This window comes from Monodelphis domestica, chromosome 2 (assembly GCF_027887165.1).
Source record: "Monodelphis domestica isolate mMonDom1 chromosome 2, mMonDom1.pri, whole genome shotgun sequence".
Classification (NCBI taxonomy): Eukaryota; Metazoa; Chordata; class Mammalia; order Didelphimorphia; family Didelphidae; genus Monodelphis; species Monodelphis domestica.
This window is the reverse complement of record NC_077228.1, coordinates 336,091,029-336,110,225: the sequence shown is the minus strand read 5'-3', so window position 1 is coordinate 336,110,225 and position 19,197 is coordinate 336,091,029.

The window sequence follows — 19,197 nt, the reverse complement described above, 5'->3', positions numbered from 1 at the left end:
TTCTTGGAAAGAATGGAAGAAATGTTTTGAGAATAAAACAGAGAAGAAAAGGAATCTGGGAGGTAGAGGGAAATCCAAACTTGTGTCAGGAAGTGACTGAGAAAAGAATTGCTGAGCAGTTGGAATTACATAATAGGTTAAAGGCTGCTCTGGAAGATGGTGTGACTAGACTTTCTTGAAAGAGACAGCCTTGGGTCTTCTGCAGAAAGATGATGAAAGGGTCCAGAGTTAGTCTAAGGACACAGGGTTTCTACTTGTGTCCAGAAAGAGCAGACATAAGTCTTACAGATATAAAATTCTCAGCTTCAGGGACTGAGGCACCCTGAAGATATGTTGTGAACAATCTTTGGATATACTGTCTTCTCAGAGTTTGTGTCTATGTTTCAATGGAGAATTCCCCAGACTTAAATCAGATTACCACATTCTTTTTCAAGTGATCATATGGAGATAAATGATACTACTATAAGGAACAAAGGAAGTATAGCTGGGTATTAGGCAGTCTGGAATAGGAAACTCAATAGTTCCATTCCTGCTTCAAACACTTACTAGATTATGACCACAGAGTAATCATTTAACCCTGCTCTACCTCAGTTACCTCATTTGTTAAATGGATACATACAAGTACCTACTTAAAAATGCTATTGTGAGGATAACATGAAATAATATACATAAAATATATTGCAAACCTTGATGTCTTGTTAATACTGGGGAAGGTAATATACATTTAAATAGTACCTATTGTGTTTTAGGTACAGTACTAAGTGTTTTAGGTATTAAATTTAAGACCTTGAGGGCATAAGTGGTATTTTAGTCACTGATATTGATTAAAGGTAGGGCCTATAGAACAGAATGCTGACAGAAGATTATAGACCATATTTTTATTTTAAAAAAAATAGAAGTACTAGGAGCATTGGCCAGGGATTAAGTGCATCCAATGAGAGCTGAAATTAATACATATACTTAAAAACATGTGCAATTTGTGAAGAGAGCTTTAACCTGAAAATGAAGGTGTGAGGGGAGGGGGAATTCCCTCAACTTCTGGCCCACATACTTTGGAGAAACTCAGGTTTCCTTGGAGGAAAAAAAATACCCAAACAATTTAAGAAAACCTCCAATCCATTTAATTACCCTTCCCTCATTCTCTTAGCTGGTTCCCTAAAGCCTGGAGCATATATTTAAAGCCTGACCCCTCATAAGGAGTCACTGTTCACCTGAAAGAGATATCTTGTGAATGGATATACTCCAACATTCCAGTGTCTAAATTTGACCTGGAACTCTGGGAAGGGTAAAATTCTTCAACTCTTCTTATTAGTTAAATTCTGCAGTGGGAGCATGCAGCAACCAGTTTCCTGTGCCTAGTTGTTTCTAGTTTCAGTCATTTGGCCTGACCACCTAAAGTGAAAGAGTCATGACATTTGGAGTTACCACTTAACTTCTCAGTCCCATTTTAAATACCTAAATGATATCTATTTTGTCCCATTTTAGCCAAGGTCATTCTTTACCTAGTCCATTCCACTATATCCTTTGAAATCAATAAAATACTGTACCCAAACTCATCTGGTATCTTCAACTTTTCAACCAACCTGCCCTCTATCTCCTCACTTTATCAAAAATTGGCTCTCTACTAAAGATACCACTCTAACCTTCACTAATGGTAGATATTCCTTCAGTTTTACCAGAATAAAAAGATTTGAGAATTGGAATTGGACACAACTCTTGAGATTCATTGCCTCTTTAAGAAGTGATGCTTTGCCACCATATTTTAATGACATTGATCTTGGCAATTAGGTGAAATAGTGGGTAAAGTACTGAACTTATAATCAGGAAGACCTGAGTTCAAACCCAGCCTCAGACATTAGTTGGATGACTCTGGGTAAACCATCTAATTATGTTTTTTCCTCAGTTTCTTCACCCATAAAATGGGCTGGAGAAGGAAATAGCACACTCCACTATCATTGATAAGAAAACCCCAATTAGGGTCATGAAGAGTCAGAAATGACTGAACAACAACAATATTGGAGAATGGACAATTCAATTGTCTCATCCTTCCTCTGTCCTTGTTAGATGCTACAAATTAATTTTTGGTTATTCTTCCACATTTTGAATTACAATTGGTACCTGATTCATGGTCTTTTTCTATGGTGTGTCCTTTACTATCATTCCCAAGAGCTTTGGTATTTGTATTGAAAATTCCTCTAGCAATCTGAACTTTTAATAATAAAGATAGTTTCCTTTTAAATTCCATTATTGCTCTACACTGATATGCTACAACTTAAAACATTTCTAGTTTGTGACATAACTAAAATCCGAACTTGTAAACTCTACATAAACTGCTTGAGGTAACATTCAATATTTGATGAGAACTACTAGGAAAATTGGAAAGCAGTTCGACAGAAATGAGATGAATATCTCCTATCATATGCCACAGTAAGGTCAAAATGAATACATAATTCCAGTATCTAAGGTTATATAACATTAAAAAATAAAGGGAAAAAACAAATAAATTACTTTTACAAATTATGGCTAGGGAGAAAGTTCTTAACTAAATATAGAATAGAGGCAATAAAAATGGTAAAAAGATAACTTCAACTATATTTAATTAAAAAGCTTTTTCACTAACAATATCAGTGCATCTAATATAAAAAGAAACTATTTATTAAGGAAAAATTTTGATTGTATAATGAACTAAAATAAATAATATAAAATGAAGCAACAAGGTGGGCTTGTGCTGGCTCAGACCAGCTCAGGAAAGCCCATTATTAAAATTTCAGTTTTTAGTCATTTCTGACTCTTCATGAATCCATTTGAAGTTCTCTTGTCAAAGACGCTGGAATGGTTTGCCATTTCCTTCTTCAGATCATTTTATGGGTGAGGAAAGTGAGGAAAACAGAGTTAAGTGACTTGGCCTGAGTCATACAATGTTTCAGCTTAGAGATGACAATCAAACCAAATAGAGACTTGATATACTGTTCTGCTGATCGTCTAGTGTTAAGATAGCATTAATGATGAAAATAAAACTTAAAAGCATGTGTGCATACTACATATTCCCCCTCCCCTCAAGGTGTTAAGTGTTTAGCAACACATTTCTATATTGCTCTTTAAACATTGCTTGAGCTCATCAGTAGTGAAGTACAAGACTCAGGAAATAAACTCATCATGAGACTGGAGGCCTGGTGCCTGGAAGCTCATAATGATACCAATAATATACTATAATACTACATTTTATGATATTGTTATTATGTAATTATTATAAAATAACACAAATATAAATAAAAATAAAATAATTTAATGTGTTATACTAATAGTATAAAATAATTATAATATTATTAACATAAAAACTATTATTATATGGCTGTATATTTTATATAATTATTTAACATATAGTAAAATAGTTAAGGTTTAAAAATATTTTACATATATTATCTCATTGGAACCTTATGGTACTTTTCTTCCCTGTATAACACTAATTACCATTCTCCAATCAATAAATAGTCAAAGAAAATAAAAAGTGGTCAAAAGAAAAATTACAATTTATAAATATTAAAATAAAAGAATGTTCCTAATAAGAAAAATGAAAATTAGAACAACCCTCAGGTTTCACTTTATACTCAAAAAAAGTTTGCAACTATGACAAAAATGGAAATAGTAAATAATGGAAAGATTTTGGAATGACAGGCACACTAATATATTGTTGAAGGACCTCTGAAGTAGTTTAACAATTCCTGAAGGCAATTTTGAATTTTGAAAATAATCTATTTAATTCAGAGACCTTTTTGTTAGTCCAAAAAATTCAAATCAGAAATTAAGGTCCTACATAAAAAAAGCATATTTATGACTTATTTTTTATGATAGCAAAGGACTAAAAAGAAAGTAGATTGTTCATTCACTGGGCCAAATTCTGATACCGTATTTAATTGAATACACCTGCACTATAAGAAATTATAAATACTTAAAATGTAGGGAAGCACAGGAAGATTTATAACTGATCCGGAATGAAATAAGGAGAACCAGGAAAACAATATACACAATGTCTTCAGCAATGCAAATGGAAAGAACAGTAATTACAATGAAATAAACACACTATAATTATGTTCCTGAAGAATAGATGAGAAAACATACCTTTCTCAATTTTTGGAAAGAGAAGGAATTTATCAAAATGTTACATAAACAAGGAGGGGTGGGGGGTCAGACAGGCAATGAACTTGCAAAAAATTCAATGACTTTTAAGCATTTCTGTTATGAAAATCTAAAATGTGCAGTCCTCAGAAGACAAAGGTAAAAAGATAGGTAAAGAAATTTAATGAGGTTAAATGGATTTGAACACATTTGAAGAGCTATGTGATGAATAGCTGCCTATATAAACCCCCAAAAAGTGTCCTTCAAAGTCTTCCCCATCTCTAGATCTCAAAGAAAGATAAACTGATTTTTGAGGTATCCTCAAACAGGAACAAACCGACATCATCAGAAGAAGAACTTCAGAGAAGCACAAGTACAAGCACAGTCTGATTTGGACTAGTCTAATTTAACTAATCCAGTCTAGGGTAATGAGAACTAGTCTAATAAATTCAAAATTTGAAAATATTATTCAAATCTGTGTTTCCTGGATCAATGGAAGACTGAGTAGTAAGATGTATTGGAGGCAGGTTTAAAAATTTTCTACAATTGTTCTTGCTTTTATGCATCTTAATGATAATCTAATACATTATATAAATTTCCCTTGTGAACTATTTTTCCTTAAGCCTCTAAATAAAACAGGTCCTTTACCTCAACTAGCCCATCCTATAGTGTAAACATCATGTTTACAGTGTAAATATCCATGTTATTTTAAGTCACTTAGTTCAGTGTCACTGTCAGGTAAGTAATTAAGAAATTCTGTGAATTAGGATAGTAAAAATGGTAGTTATATGGCTTAAAATAACTAAATGAAATGCAACAACATTTAGCAAAACATATGAGAAATTCAATAGAGTGTGATTAAAATAGTTATTATTTAGTATTTTAAAACCATGCTAAATGTTAAGGGATCAGATATAAATGTGTCAGAGGTATCCAGCTCATGGCCTGTGGGCTCTTGTGACCTACAAAAATCCCAAGTGCAGAGTGTCTTTGAATCAGATTAAAATGTGACTGGGAAATGTTTAACAAAAGAAAAATAGAATTAAACATAGATAATGTTAATGTGTGCTTTTCTAAGTCATTATACACTAAACAGGATCTTTATGTATGGTTTTTTTTTTTACCAATTTCTATTTGAGTTTGACAGGACTATTCTGTTTTTTAATGCTATTTTCTTTTATCAGTTATATGTAGTAACAAATTTCCACATAAGTTTTTCCATTCCTCCCCCTTTCCAGAATTGGCAAGCAATTTGATCTGTGTTATACTTGTATTATCATGCAACACATATTTCCATATTGTTCATTTTTGTAAGAGAATAATCATATAAAACCAAACCCCCCAAATAAACTAAAGTGAAAAATCATATGCTTTGACCTGCATTTTGACTCCTGCAATGACCCTACTGTTCTAAGCAACTTTTCTTTTTAAACTCTTACTTTCTGTCTTAGTTACAATTCTTAAGTGACTTGCCCCAGGCTATACAACTAGGAAACATACGAGATCAGGTTTGAACCCAGGTCCTCCCAACTCTAGGATAGATGCTCTCTCCACTGAACCACTTGTCTATTCCTCTAAGCAACTTTCTAAGAAAATAACCATTAAGAGAAGGTACTGATTTGCATTGATAGAAGGAATTTCTTCATCTAGGAGTTGTCTATAGCAAGGAAATCAGAGGTCAGTCAGTCAGTCAATAAGCATTTACTAAATGTCTTCTTTGTGCCAGTCATACTTCTTAGTTCTGGGGGTAGAAAAATAGTCCCTGCTTTCAAGGACTCACGTTCTACTGTGTGAGAAAGACATCAATCAAACAAGTACATAGAGATAAGGTGTATACAGAAGAAATAGGAAACAATTTTAAAAGGGAGGCAATCAAATTAAAAGGAATTGGAAAGGTTTTCTATAGAAGATGAGTTTTAGTTGGGTCTAGAAGGAAGACTTATGAGATCTTCTCTCCCTATAAGAATACAAACATAGCATTTATAAAGTTTCTTGTTAGGTTGCCACAAAGACAAAAATAGTTCTGTCTCTCAAGGATCTTACATTTTACTAGAAGAGAAACAAGTGATTAATGCATGATAAGTCTTTAAGGATTCACTAGATCTGTTGGAGAATGAAATGGTAAACTACTCCAATATCCTTGCTAAGAAATCCCTCCCAGGGATAGCTACTGTCCATGGGATTGCGAAGAGCCAGACACAACTGAACAAGTCTTTAAGGGATATTTGTTCAGTGAATGTTTTCTCCTAATGGGGGAAAAAAGCCTCTCACAATTAACTCTTTCAGGAACTTGTTTTTTCTGTTGTTCTATGACCAAAGGGTGATCTGGTCTCTTAAGAAATAGATAAAGTGATATAAAAATCTGGAAGGAGGAATCTAATTTCAAGCTCAGTGCCTTTGGCAAAACACTCTCAGTTGGTGAAGTGGCCTATCCCTGATGACGAATTTTCATTTGTAAAAGGAACAAAGCCTTCCTACTAATGAAAAATCTAATAACATTTAATTGGAAATCATGTTCTTTTTAAAAGCTTAGCAGGATAAAATTCCCAGTGCAAAGAATGGGCAGTATCATAAGCAGCTAAGGAGAAAGCATTCAAGCATTTTACAGGGTCTGACCAACTTTGCCTTTTAAAATGGTAGAGCAAGGAATCTTTGTTTGAATATATGTATGAGCTCACTTATCAAAGTGAATTCCTTACCCACAACAGGAGTTTACCTTTACTCTGACAACAATACTAGTATGTAATGCAAGGGGTAAACGGTTGTCTCAGGTAGGTCTAACATATTAATGGCGGTATTTTATCGGAGAAAGGACACACATAACATATACTGTGGGAAGTAAAGAAAAAGTAGAGGCTTAAGGAGCTTCCCTGAGGTATGAACACAAATTTAATGGGGAAAATGTGGAATTTATTAACTGAAGAAGAAATCTAAGTTATAAAATTTATTAGCAAAATAGCATAATAAATGAAACTATAGACTCTCCAGTCAGTTCAAAGACCTTGACTATGGAGTGACAGATTTTTATGAAATAAAATAATTAATCAAATAAAACCAATCAATTATAATAAAAAAAAACAGGATACAAAATGAGGTAATCTGATTTCTAATTGGAGGAAATATTAGGGGCTTTCTAAATTTGAAGTGGAGAGGAGTGAGTTTTGATGAGTTGAAAAGAGGTTAAATTGGTTTCAGGGTATTTCTTTTCCCATAATTAAGAGATGATGATTTATTGTATCCACTTGCACTTATGAAACAATAGATGCCTTATACCATCTAATTTCCCATAGATGATATGCAGAAGAAACACTAAGACAAATAATATATGTGGCAGCACAAGATAGAGGCAGGGTTCATATTAGACTCTAATTGGTTCTCTTGATTCCCACACCAAATCAACTCCATTTTGTAATTAGTTTTCACTCTTTCTCATAAAAAAAAAAACATGACAAAGAAGGAAGCTATGTTTCTTTACAACTTTTTGCATTTGGAGCTGCACAATTTGTAATTATATCTAGATAGCTAGATAAATAGAACATTAATTAAACTCCTATTATGTGTTTGGTACCCAAGATATAAACACACACACAAAAAGATGGACCCTACTATCAAGGAGCCTGTGTTCTCTCAGGAGATTGTTGCAGGGAAAGATTTCTTAGCTAAGGGAAGTGGACTGAGGAGATAAGGGAAGATTTTATGGAGCAGATTGAATTTGTTCTTGGCTTTTAGCATAGGGTAGGATTTCTTTGCGATAGCCCTAAAGATGTCATTAATATTATCTGTAAAAAGCAAATACAAATGAAGCAACAGAAATCACAGAGGTAGTGAATTCTGACCACTAGAGTGAGGGACTCTGGGTATCTGTTTAATATTCAGGGCACATAAGACTAAATTCAGTTGACATTTCTGTTTTAATGTGTATTCAACCTGAATGTGTAATTGGGCTTTGGGGGAAACCTACTGTGAAATAAACAATAGACTGGAGCTTCAGGCTTAGAATACATTCCATCATCTCTGCTGCTTTCTCTAGAAACAAACTGGGCAGGGGAATCATTCTGTCCTATTGCACAGACAAAACACTGATTATGGCATAAAGTTATTGAAGAAGAGTTGCAATATGGTTAGATGATATTTTTTAAAAAATGATTAGTGGAGACCCTACAGGAAGCTGTAATCCTTATTATGTCTACAGAATGTTTTTCCATTTATAATCAAACCTGTGCTGGAGTTTGCTGTAAATGAATAGAGTTGCTATATGCAAAGATTTAAGTGAAGAGCTCCTCAGAATAAAGTTAATAAGGACCAGTTGTTCACCCTTAGAGAGTATATTTTAATAGGTTAGGAAACTACATATTTATGTTGAAAACAGAAAAGCTGTGCCATTCGGTCATATTATAGCCTAAATAAAAAAATTGTCTTTGTTTCTCCAGTTCCAAAAGGTACTTTGCCCAATGCACTAATTATTATTTTTTTCAATTAACTGAATTCTACCCCATTTTAATACCTCTTAGCCCCTTCTTGATGCCTAAGGATCATTAACATTATCACTTGTTCAGAATAAACTTCTGGATGTTGTTATTGCCATCAGCAGCAAGGGAATTAAGGGGGAGGGCACATTTAGCTCAATTCAACCAGAAACTGTAAGAATTGTTTTCAGTTATAATGACTAAATCCATCTCAACTGGCATATTCATCTTTTATGCTTTCAGCCACCCACTGGATGAAGCTGCTTCAGGGTCAAGAGTCTGAGATTTTCTCACTGCTAGCTCAGAGGTTCTAAGAGAAGTAAGTCATGACTTTCCACTGTTTCTCAGTTGCTGAAAACAAATCCAGTGATGATGAAAAGCCCCAAGGCAGGGTTTACTAAATACTAAAAAATATGAGCAATGAACTGAAAACAAAAGTTTAAAAATATATGTATCTTCAAAACAGCTGAAAAATGCAAAAGTTTAGATAAAAAAGAGGAAATATAAAGTTGTAGGATCTCAAAATGACTATAATTTCCCTTATTCCCCCTGCCTCTTCTCAGGCTTTATCATGGCATTAAAGTAACCTTGGGTTCCTGAAGGCTACATCAGTACAACACAAGTTGCAGCAGTTTCTAACATGCTAAACTTTTGAGTCTGTACCTACTGTTAAGTCTAGATAAGTACTGAGACTCTAACAGTAGACAGACTAGGTAGATAGATGACTATTCCAGCCTATGCAACTAGGTACCAAAGGCTCTGAGTTCTTTGTGGTTCCCCTTCACTTCTGCAGTGATGGTAATAGAGGGACAGAAAAGAGAGCAGAGGATATTAAGACACAAACATTTTAGACTAATGATTCTTAACCCTTTTTGCTTCATAGCCACACTTTAAAGACCAATGAGTAGCATAGTAGATACAGAATTGGACATGGAGTCATGAAAAGTTTAGTTTAAATCTGTTCTCAGACATTAAATACCTATGTGACCCTGGGCAAGTAACTTATCCTTTATTTAGGCTTCCTCAACTGTAAAATGTCTAAAATGACAGTATCTACCTCCCAGTTGAAATTCAAATGAAATGATATTTTTGAAGCACTTAGCATAGTACCCGATATGTAGTAGGTACTTAAATGTTTCTCTCCTCTCCTCTCCTTCCTCCCTTCCTCCTTCCTTGTCCCTCTTCTTTCATTTCCTCTTTGCTCCTCCCCTCCCCTCCCTGATACGTCTTCCCTCCCCCACACCTCTCTCTTCCCCTTCCTTTCTTCCTACCATTCTTCCCCTCCTCATGAAATTTATAGATTCTTCATAATAAAGTTTTTAAATGCATGAAATAAAATACCTAGGATTACAAAGGATGCCAGTTATATTAAAATACTTATCAAAGTTAATGAAAAATTAATGGACCCCAAATTAATAATTTCTCAGCATTAACTTATTTATTCACACATCTTACCTAATTATAAAAACATTAATATCTGTAAAGATAATTTTATAGTTGTGATCTAAAATCTAAATTTTAGGTCATGAGAGAAAAAATCCCATATATAATACTCAAATCAGCTGGAAGTTTATGGTGATTTTAATTAATATAGAGGAAAGAAATTAAGAAAGAGAGAGAGGAAAGAGTTAATTTAAATTGCTCTGGCTCAGGCTGAGCCAGGCAGGAGTTCAAGGCCTTGGCCAAGGGAGCCTCCCCTAAGAGCCAAGGGAAAAGGGAGTCAGTCTTATCACTCACCAGGTGACCATTTCAAGGAAGCTGTCTGAGGGAGCTCCTCCAGGCTTGAGTTCCAGGATCGAACTGGTGCCCAGCCTGCTCGCAGGAAGTCACCAGCCAGATCCACCTCTCTGGGGAAAGAGCCAGAAAGTTCTCTTGGAGAGAGCCAGTGAGCCAAATATATAGCCCTTTAACACTAGTGTCTCCTCCTCTAAATGCTATTTCTTTAGTTCTCATCTTCTTTGATTAGATTATATCTTTAGAGTTACTTAAGACTTCTTTGTTAAGTTCACTTTTGTGAGTTACTTAGCCTTTTTGTGATTAATTTAACCTTTATAGTTACTTAACACCTTTTTGTATTAAGATCTTAAAATAGACTTAACTTGCTCTAAGTTAAGAACTAAGTACCTTCATTGTTCAATCAGGAGATTACAGCTTTATCTTCCCCATAAGTAGGGTGGAGTACTGTAAAGTTCCCAAGACATTCCTGATTCTGTTAGACTAAGTATATTCATTGTTAAAATCAGGAGATAGCTAAATCCAATCTTCACATATCTTATGGAGGAGCAGAATGATATCACTATTCACATTCTCACCAGATTTAAGGAAACTGCAGTTAAATGGGAAGATGTTTCATAGGTTTTCCTTGATGAAGCAAATAAAGGAGTTAGTAGTGTTGTTTTACTTTACAAAGAAAAATGGAAATGCCATTTCATGGGATTCTTGATCACCTTTGCTTATAGTTCTCATAAAGGGTATAAGTAAAAAAGACTTCTTCCATGAAATTAATTGCAGTTTATATGTCGATAACTATTGCAGAGATGAAGAGATAGAGAATACCTATGAAGAACTAAATAAAAAAACAATTATTCTTTATTTAAAATAAATCATCATATATATTGGTCAGTTCAAAGGTAGACATCGAAGAGAAAACAAAAAAAGTTGAAAATATTTTTCATTTAAGAAACAGAAGGCAAAGGTAGTTCCTCAGTAAACTCACATTAATATGTCATCAATATATTTTTCCATAAGGGTCATCAGGCTCTGTACATAGTAAGCACTATATAATAACCCTTCTTCCCCATCCCTCTGATTAGTTAATTATCCTAAAGGCAGGAAATTATTAATTATTAGCATATGATTTGATATTGAAAAGGCTGTCTTTTACATAATCTTTCAAATGTCTCTGCTAATGATTCAGTAATCATGTCTGCCAGCTCTTTCAGGAGAATGGCTCATAGAGGCCAAAGGACATGGGCCATATAGGCCGTGGGACATAGGGAGATGGTCATGGACCCAGATAACTGTGAGTGACATTTAGAGATTTAACTATAGTTAGGAAATAGTAAGAGAGCACATTGCTGTCCATGAAGAATTCAAGTCATCTGGCCCAAATGAATTACATCCTCCTGAAAGAGCTATCTGATATTACTACCAAGTCATTAGCAGTGATATGAGAAAGGTTATTTAAAATAGGGATATCACAAGAATAGAGACAGGCAAATGTTATCACAAATGTAAATAAAAGTGAGCAAAGTACAGAGCAATGAGATTGACCTTTTAATCATGGGGAAATTCTAGAATGGATCATGAAAGATAGCTGGTGAACATTTTTAGAAAGAAAAAGCAGAAATTACAAAAATAATTCATGGTTTCATGTAGAAAACTAAAAATTTCTTCTGATGACAACATTACCAAATTAATACCAAGTTAATGAGAATGCAGTGGATTTAGTTTATCTAGATTTTTGCCAAGCTTGTGTTATAGTTTATTCTTTTGGAGAATATGTATCTATAGTCAATAAACATTCATTAAAGACCTATTATGTGGTAGGCACTGTGCTAAGCTTTGAAGATACTAATAAACAGTAAAAGAAAAAGACAGGACCTTGCACACAAAGACCTTGGGGGAAGATAATACATAAAGGGGGCTGAAAATAGAGAGAGAAAGGAGAAGGAATCCATGATAGAAAAGTCCAAAGAAGTCCAAAAGCAGTATAGCTGGTAGAAAACTCTCTTGGACCACCTTCTTAAATGGTGACTTTGGAGAAAGGATACAATCTGAGGGGCACAGAATGCTGATAAAATGTGAGTACCAAGAATGAATCCATTTTGGGAAGGTAATGAGATTTCTCAATGATGAATGTGCAGGGGCATGATAGCATGATGAAGATAAGGACTAGCAAATTACAATTAAGTGCTTTGAGAACTGAGTGATAGAATAGTTTTTAAGAGGCCAAGGTCAATATAGAACTCTGGTGAGGTATGCCAGAGATTTGTTCTCATCCTTGTGTTGTTTACTGCTTTAAACAATGACATAGATTATTGATCACCAAATTTGCAGGTAACTCAAACAATGCCAGGCTTGAAATCAGGAAGACTCATCTTCTTGTGTGACTCTAGTCAAATCACTTAACCATGTTTGCCTCAGTTTCCTCATCTCTAGAATGATCTGGAGAAGGAAATGGTTAAATATTCCAGTATCTTTGCCAAGAAAAAACCCCAAATGGGGTCATGGAGAGGGGGTCAGACATGACTGAATTGCCTGAACAATAACAACCAAGATGGGGAAGATATCTCACATAGTATATTACAGAAGCATTAATTCGAAAGAATTTTGACAGCGTAAAGTGTTACACTGACTAAGATGATGAAATTCATTAGGGATAAATGTAAATTCTTGTACTTGAGCACCAGAAGTAAACTTCATAAATCTAGGATAGAAGAGATACGGTAACACAGCAATTTTTTTTTTTATTGGGCTTTTAGTGGCCTGTAAATTCAAAAGGGATCAGCTTTGTGATGCTGAGGCCCCCAAAGCTAATACATTTTCAACATGCAAAAAGAGGAGTATCTCTTCCAAGAATATAAAGGTGAAAATCCCACTGTACTTCTCTCTGATCACACCTAATTTGGTATATTGTGTTCAGTTCTAGAAACAGAAACAGCTAGGTGGTACAAGGGTTGAAGTACTGGGTTTTGGATCAGTGAGATATAAGTTCAAATCTGCCTTTGTGCACTTATTAGCTGTATAATCTCTATTTGCCTATTTTCCTCACTATAAAATAGAGATAATAACATCTACCTCAGGGCTATTAAAAGGTTCAAATGAGAGGTTGGAGGCAGAGTCAAGATGGTGGTGTAGAGGCAGGAAAAGTTCAGACCTCTGAAAACGCTTCCTTACCAATTACAAACTAAATGCTCCCAGGGGACTGAAAATCAAACCTAACAACAAGACAGAGCCAAGAAACCCTCCTGTTGGACTCAATTTAAAAAGTATGTCCCCCAAAAGCCAGAATTCTAGAACACTCGGGTTTAAGGGGAAGGGAGAAGAAAGGTCCCAGGACCCCACCCCCACCCCACAACTAGAGCTCTAAGCCTCCAGCAGTAAGTGGAACCCCTGGGTGGGCAAAGGTGCTGGTCTGGAGAGAGTACCTTGCAGGCAGGGCTGTGCCAGGCTCAGGGCATCAAAAACAGGTGGTGGGGAAGGAGTTGGAGAGGGAGTGCAGAGCTGGCAGCCTGGTTGCAGCATCAGAGACCCTCCATATTGCTCCCCCCTTCCAGGAGGTTTTGGCCTCAGGGCACATCCAGCCCAACACAGCAGGACTTAATCCCATCAACACTCTTCAGAGGACAGGGAACCTCAAGTTCCAATACCCCTTCCTCACAGACTGTTGGACTTTAATCTAATAAAATCCTCCAGAGCACAGGGAAGCAAAAGCTCCAATACCCCTCCCCCACAAACTGCACTGAGGGACTTGCTGACAAAACTCCACGAGGGAAGACTGAAAGAAAAGCCCAAACCCACAGATCCAACATAAAATGAGAGGGGCAAGAATGCAGGCAACTACAGGGGGTTGGGGGGGAAGGAGCATATATGAGCAAACAACAGAAAAAGAAAAAATAAATTACAATCGACAACTTCTATACAGGCAATGAACAAAAAGCAAATGGAACAGAGCAGGAGGAAACATCAAGAAATAAAACAGAAATCACAGCAAATTGGACTTAGGCTTTGGAAGAAATCAAAATACAATTCAAAAAACAATTAAGAGAGGCTGAAGACAATTGGGAAAAGAACTTAAAAACTAAGATAAGTCATCTGGAAAAAGAGGCACTTGATCTAAAATGAGAAAATAATGTTTTGAAAGCCAAAATCAACCAGCTTGAAAATGAGGCAAAGGAGATGAAAGATATGGCAAGGAAACTGAAAAATTAGGTAAAGGAGATAAAATATGAGGCAAAGGAGATGAAAGATGAGGTAAAGAGGATGAAAGATGACCTCCAAAGAATATTAGACCAGAAGGAGAAGGATGACCAAAAAGCCAGAGATTAAATCTAGTCTTTTAGAACCAGAATAGAACAATTAGAATCAAGTGATTTCACAGGGCATCAGGACATTATAAAACAAAATTTAATTAATGAAAAAATTGAGGAAAATATGAAGCATCTCATTGACAAAACAGAAGATTTAGAAAACCGTTCCAGGAGAAACAAATTAAGAATTATTTGACTACCAGAAGACCATGACAAAAGAAAAGCCTGGACATCATCCTACAGGAAATTATCTAAGAAAACTGCCCTGATTTTCTAGAACAAGAGGGAAAAGTGAAGATTGAAAGAATCCACAGATCATCTCCTGTACTTAATCCCCAACTGACAACACCCAGTAATGTCATAGTCAAATTCAAGAACTATCAGACCAAGGGAAAAATATTATAAGCCGCTAAGAAGAAGTCATTCAGATACCATGGAACCACAGTGAGGATAGCACAGGATCTGGCTGCATCTACACTGAAGGACCAAAAGGCATGGAATATGATATTGTGGAAACCAAGAAACTAATTCTACAACCAAGAATCAACTACCCAGCAAAATTGACTATATTCTTAGAGGGGAAAGTATGGTCATTTATCAAAATAGAGGAATTACAAGCATTTGTAAAGAAAAGACCAGACCTGAACAGAAAATTTGATGTCCAAGCAAAGAACACAAGAGAATCATCAAAAGGTAATTTAGAAAGAGGAAAAAAAGAAAAACAAAACAAAAAACCCAACTTTTTTTTTTTAAGAGACCCAATAAGTTAAATGGTATGTATCCCTATAAGAAAAGAAATTACGGGTAACTCTTTAAAATTGTTATTACTATTTGGGCAACTAGAAGAATTACATTTAGAGGGAACAGTGATGAACTGTATGGGATGAAGTGACAAGATATAAATATGTATATAGATATATGTATGCATAAATACATATATATGTGTATATATATGTGTATATGTCTATATACATATATACAACTAGAGGTAAAAAAAGAAGATAATACTAAAAGCAATGGGAAAAGAAACTGACGGGGGTAAATTTATATGGCACAAAGAAGCACATGGTGGGAGGTGGGAGAACATCAATACACTGGAAGGGTAAAGAAGTTAGAGATAGGAAATACTCAACTCGTACATGCATTGAAATTGACCCAAAGTGGGAAGAACAATCCAATCCATTAGTACAGAGAATAGATTTGTGCCCTATAGGGAACTAAAAGGGTAACAAATGGACTGGTGGGGAGGGAAGCAGTACAAGGGAGGGAAAGGTGGGGGGTAGTTTAAAAGGACTGTAAAAAAAATAAGGGGGGGAATAAGAAGGGATGGGGTAGAAAGGGAAGTAAAATAAGGGTGGGAATTAGGGGAACTGATTAAAAAACAAATGGTGTTGAACAAAATAGTGAAAGAAGAAAAGGCAGGACTAGGAGTAGAAATCAAAATGCTGGGAAATACAGAGCTGGTAATCGTAACTCTGAATGTAAATGGAATGAACTCACTCATAAAATGTAAGCAAATAACAGAGTGGATTAGAATCCAAAACCTTACCATACGCTGTCTAAAAAACACACACATGAGGAAGGTAGATACGCATAGGGTGAAAGTAAGAGGATGGAGCCAAATATATTGGGCATCAACTGATAAAAAGAAGGCATGAGTCACAATCATGATATCTGAGAAAGCCAAAGTAAAAATAAATCTAGTTAAAAGGGATAGGAAAGGTAATTACATTCTAATAAAAGGCAGTATAGAAAATGATGAAATATCAGTACTCAACATGTATGCACCAAATAGCATAGCATACAAATTTCTAAAGGAGAAACTAGTGGAGCTCAAGGATGAAATAGATAGAAAAACTATACTAGTGGGAGAACTGAACATTCCTCTATCTGAACTAGATAAAGCAAACAAAAAAAAAAAACAAAAACAAATAAGAAAGAGGTAAGAGAAGTGAATGAAATCTTAGAAAAATTAGAGTTAGTAGATATATGGAGAAAAATAAATAGGGACAAAAAGGAATATACATTCTTTTCAGTACTACATGGTACATTCACAAAAATTGACCATGTATTAGGGCTTAAAAACATGGCAAACAAATGCAGAAAATCAGAAATAATAAATGCAACCTTTTCAGATCATGATACATTAAAATAATAATCAGTAAGGCTATATGGAGATCCAAATAAAAAATTAATTGGATGTTAAATAATATGATTCTCCAAAATCATTTAGTTAGAGAACAAATCATAGAAACAATTAATAATTTCATTGAAGAAAATGACAATTATGAGACATTCTGTCAAAAACTATGGGATGCAGCCAAAGCAGTACTCAGGGGGAAATTTATATCCTTTAGTTCACATATTTCACTAGTTCACATAGTTCACATAGTTCACTATGACCAGGTAGGATTCATAGCAGGAATGTAAGGATGGTTCAATATTAGGAAAACCATCCACATAATTAACCATATTAACAAACAAACCAACAAAAATCACATGATTATCTCAATAGATGCAGAAAAAGCCTTTCCGAAAATACAACACCCATTCCTAAAAACACTTGAAAGTAGTAGAATAGAAGGGCCTTTCCTAAAAATAATAAACAGTATATATCTAAAACCATCAGCAAACATCATCTGCAATGGGGATAAACTAGAAGCCTTCCCAATAAGATCAGAGGTGAAACAAGGATGCCCACTATCACCTCTATTATTTAACATTGTACTAGACACACTAGCAGTAGCAATTAGAGAATAAAAAGAAATTGAAGGCATCAAAAGAGGTAATGAGGAGACCAAGTTATTACTCTTTGCAGATTAAATGATGGTCTACTTAGAGACTCATAGAGAATCAACCAAAAAACTATTTGAAATAATCAACTTTAGCAAAGTTGCAGGATACAAAATAAACCCACATAAGTCATCAACACTCCTCTATATCTCCAACACATCTCAACAGCAAGAATTAGAAAGAGAAATTCCTTTTAAAATCACCCTAGGAAATATAAAATACTTAGGAATCTATCTGCCAAGACAAACACAGGAACTCTATGAACACAACTACAAAACACTCTCCACACAATTAAAACTAGATTTAATCAATTGGAAAAAAAATTGATTGCTGATGGGTAGGATGAGCTAACATAATAAAATTGACAACCCTACCCAAATCAGTTTACCTATTTAGTGCCATACCCATTGAACTACCAAAAACCTTTTTACTGAATTAGAAAAAAACATAACAAAGTTCATTTGGAAGAACAAAAGATCAAGGATATCCATGGTAATCATGAAAAAAAAATGTGAAGGGAGGAGGACTTGTAGTCCCAGATCTCAAACTATACTATAAAGCTGTGGTCATCAAAACAATTTGGTACTGACTAAGAGACAGAAAGGAGGATCAATGGAATAGACTTGGGGTAAATGGCCTCAGCAAGACAGTCTATGATAAGCTCAAAGATCCCAGATTTTGGGACCAATATCCACTATTTGATAAAAACTGCTGGGAAAATTGGAAGACAGTATGGGAGAGATTAGGTTTGGATCAACATCTCACACGCTACAGGAAGATAAACTCAGAATGGGTGAATGACCTTAGTATAACGAAGGAACTATAAACAACTTAGGTGAACACAGAATACTAACCAAGCAAGAGTTAGAAAAAAATCATAAAACGTAAACTCAATAATTTTGATTACATCAAATTAAAAAAATTTTGTATAAACAAAACTATTGCATCCAAAATTAGAAGGGAAGCAACAAATTGGGAAATAATCTTCATAACAATAACCTCTGAAAAAGGCCTAATTACCCAAATTTATAAAGAACTAAACCAATTGTACAAAAAATCAAGCCATTCTCCAATTGATAAATGGGCAAGGGACATAAATAGGCAATTTTCAGTTAAAGAAATCAAAACTATTAATAAGCACATGAAAAAATGTTCTAAATCTCGTATAGTCAGAGAAATGCAAATCAAAATAACTCTGAGGTATCACCTCACACTTAGCAGATTGACTAACATGACAGCAAAGGAAAGTAGTGAAAGCTAGAGGGGATGTGGCAAAGTTGGGACATTAATGCATTGCAGGTGGAGTCATGAATCGATCCAACCATTCTGGGGGGGGGGCAATTTGGAATTATGCCCAAAGGGCTCTAAAAGACTGTCTGTCCTTTGATCTACCCATAGCACTGCTGGTTTTGTACCCCAAAAAGATAATAAGGAAAAATACTTGTAGAAGAATATTCATTGCTTTGTTCTTTGTGGCAAAAAATTGGAAAATGAGGGGATGCTCTTTGATTGGGAAATGGCTGAACAAATTGTGGTATCTGTTGGTGATCGAATACTATTGTGTTCAAAGGAATAATAAACTGAAGGAATTCTATGAGAACTGGAACAAATTCCAGGAATTGATGCACAATGAGAGGAGCAGAACCAGGAGAACATTGTATACAGAGACTGGTACACTATGGTACAATTGAATGTAATGGACTTCTCCATTAGTGGCAATGCAGTAATCTGGAGCAACTTGGAGAAATCTATGAGAAAAACCACTATTCCCATTCAGAGGAAAAACTGTG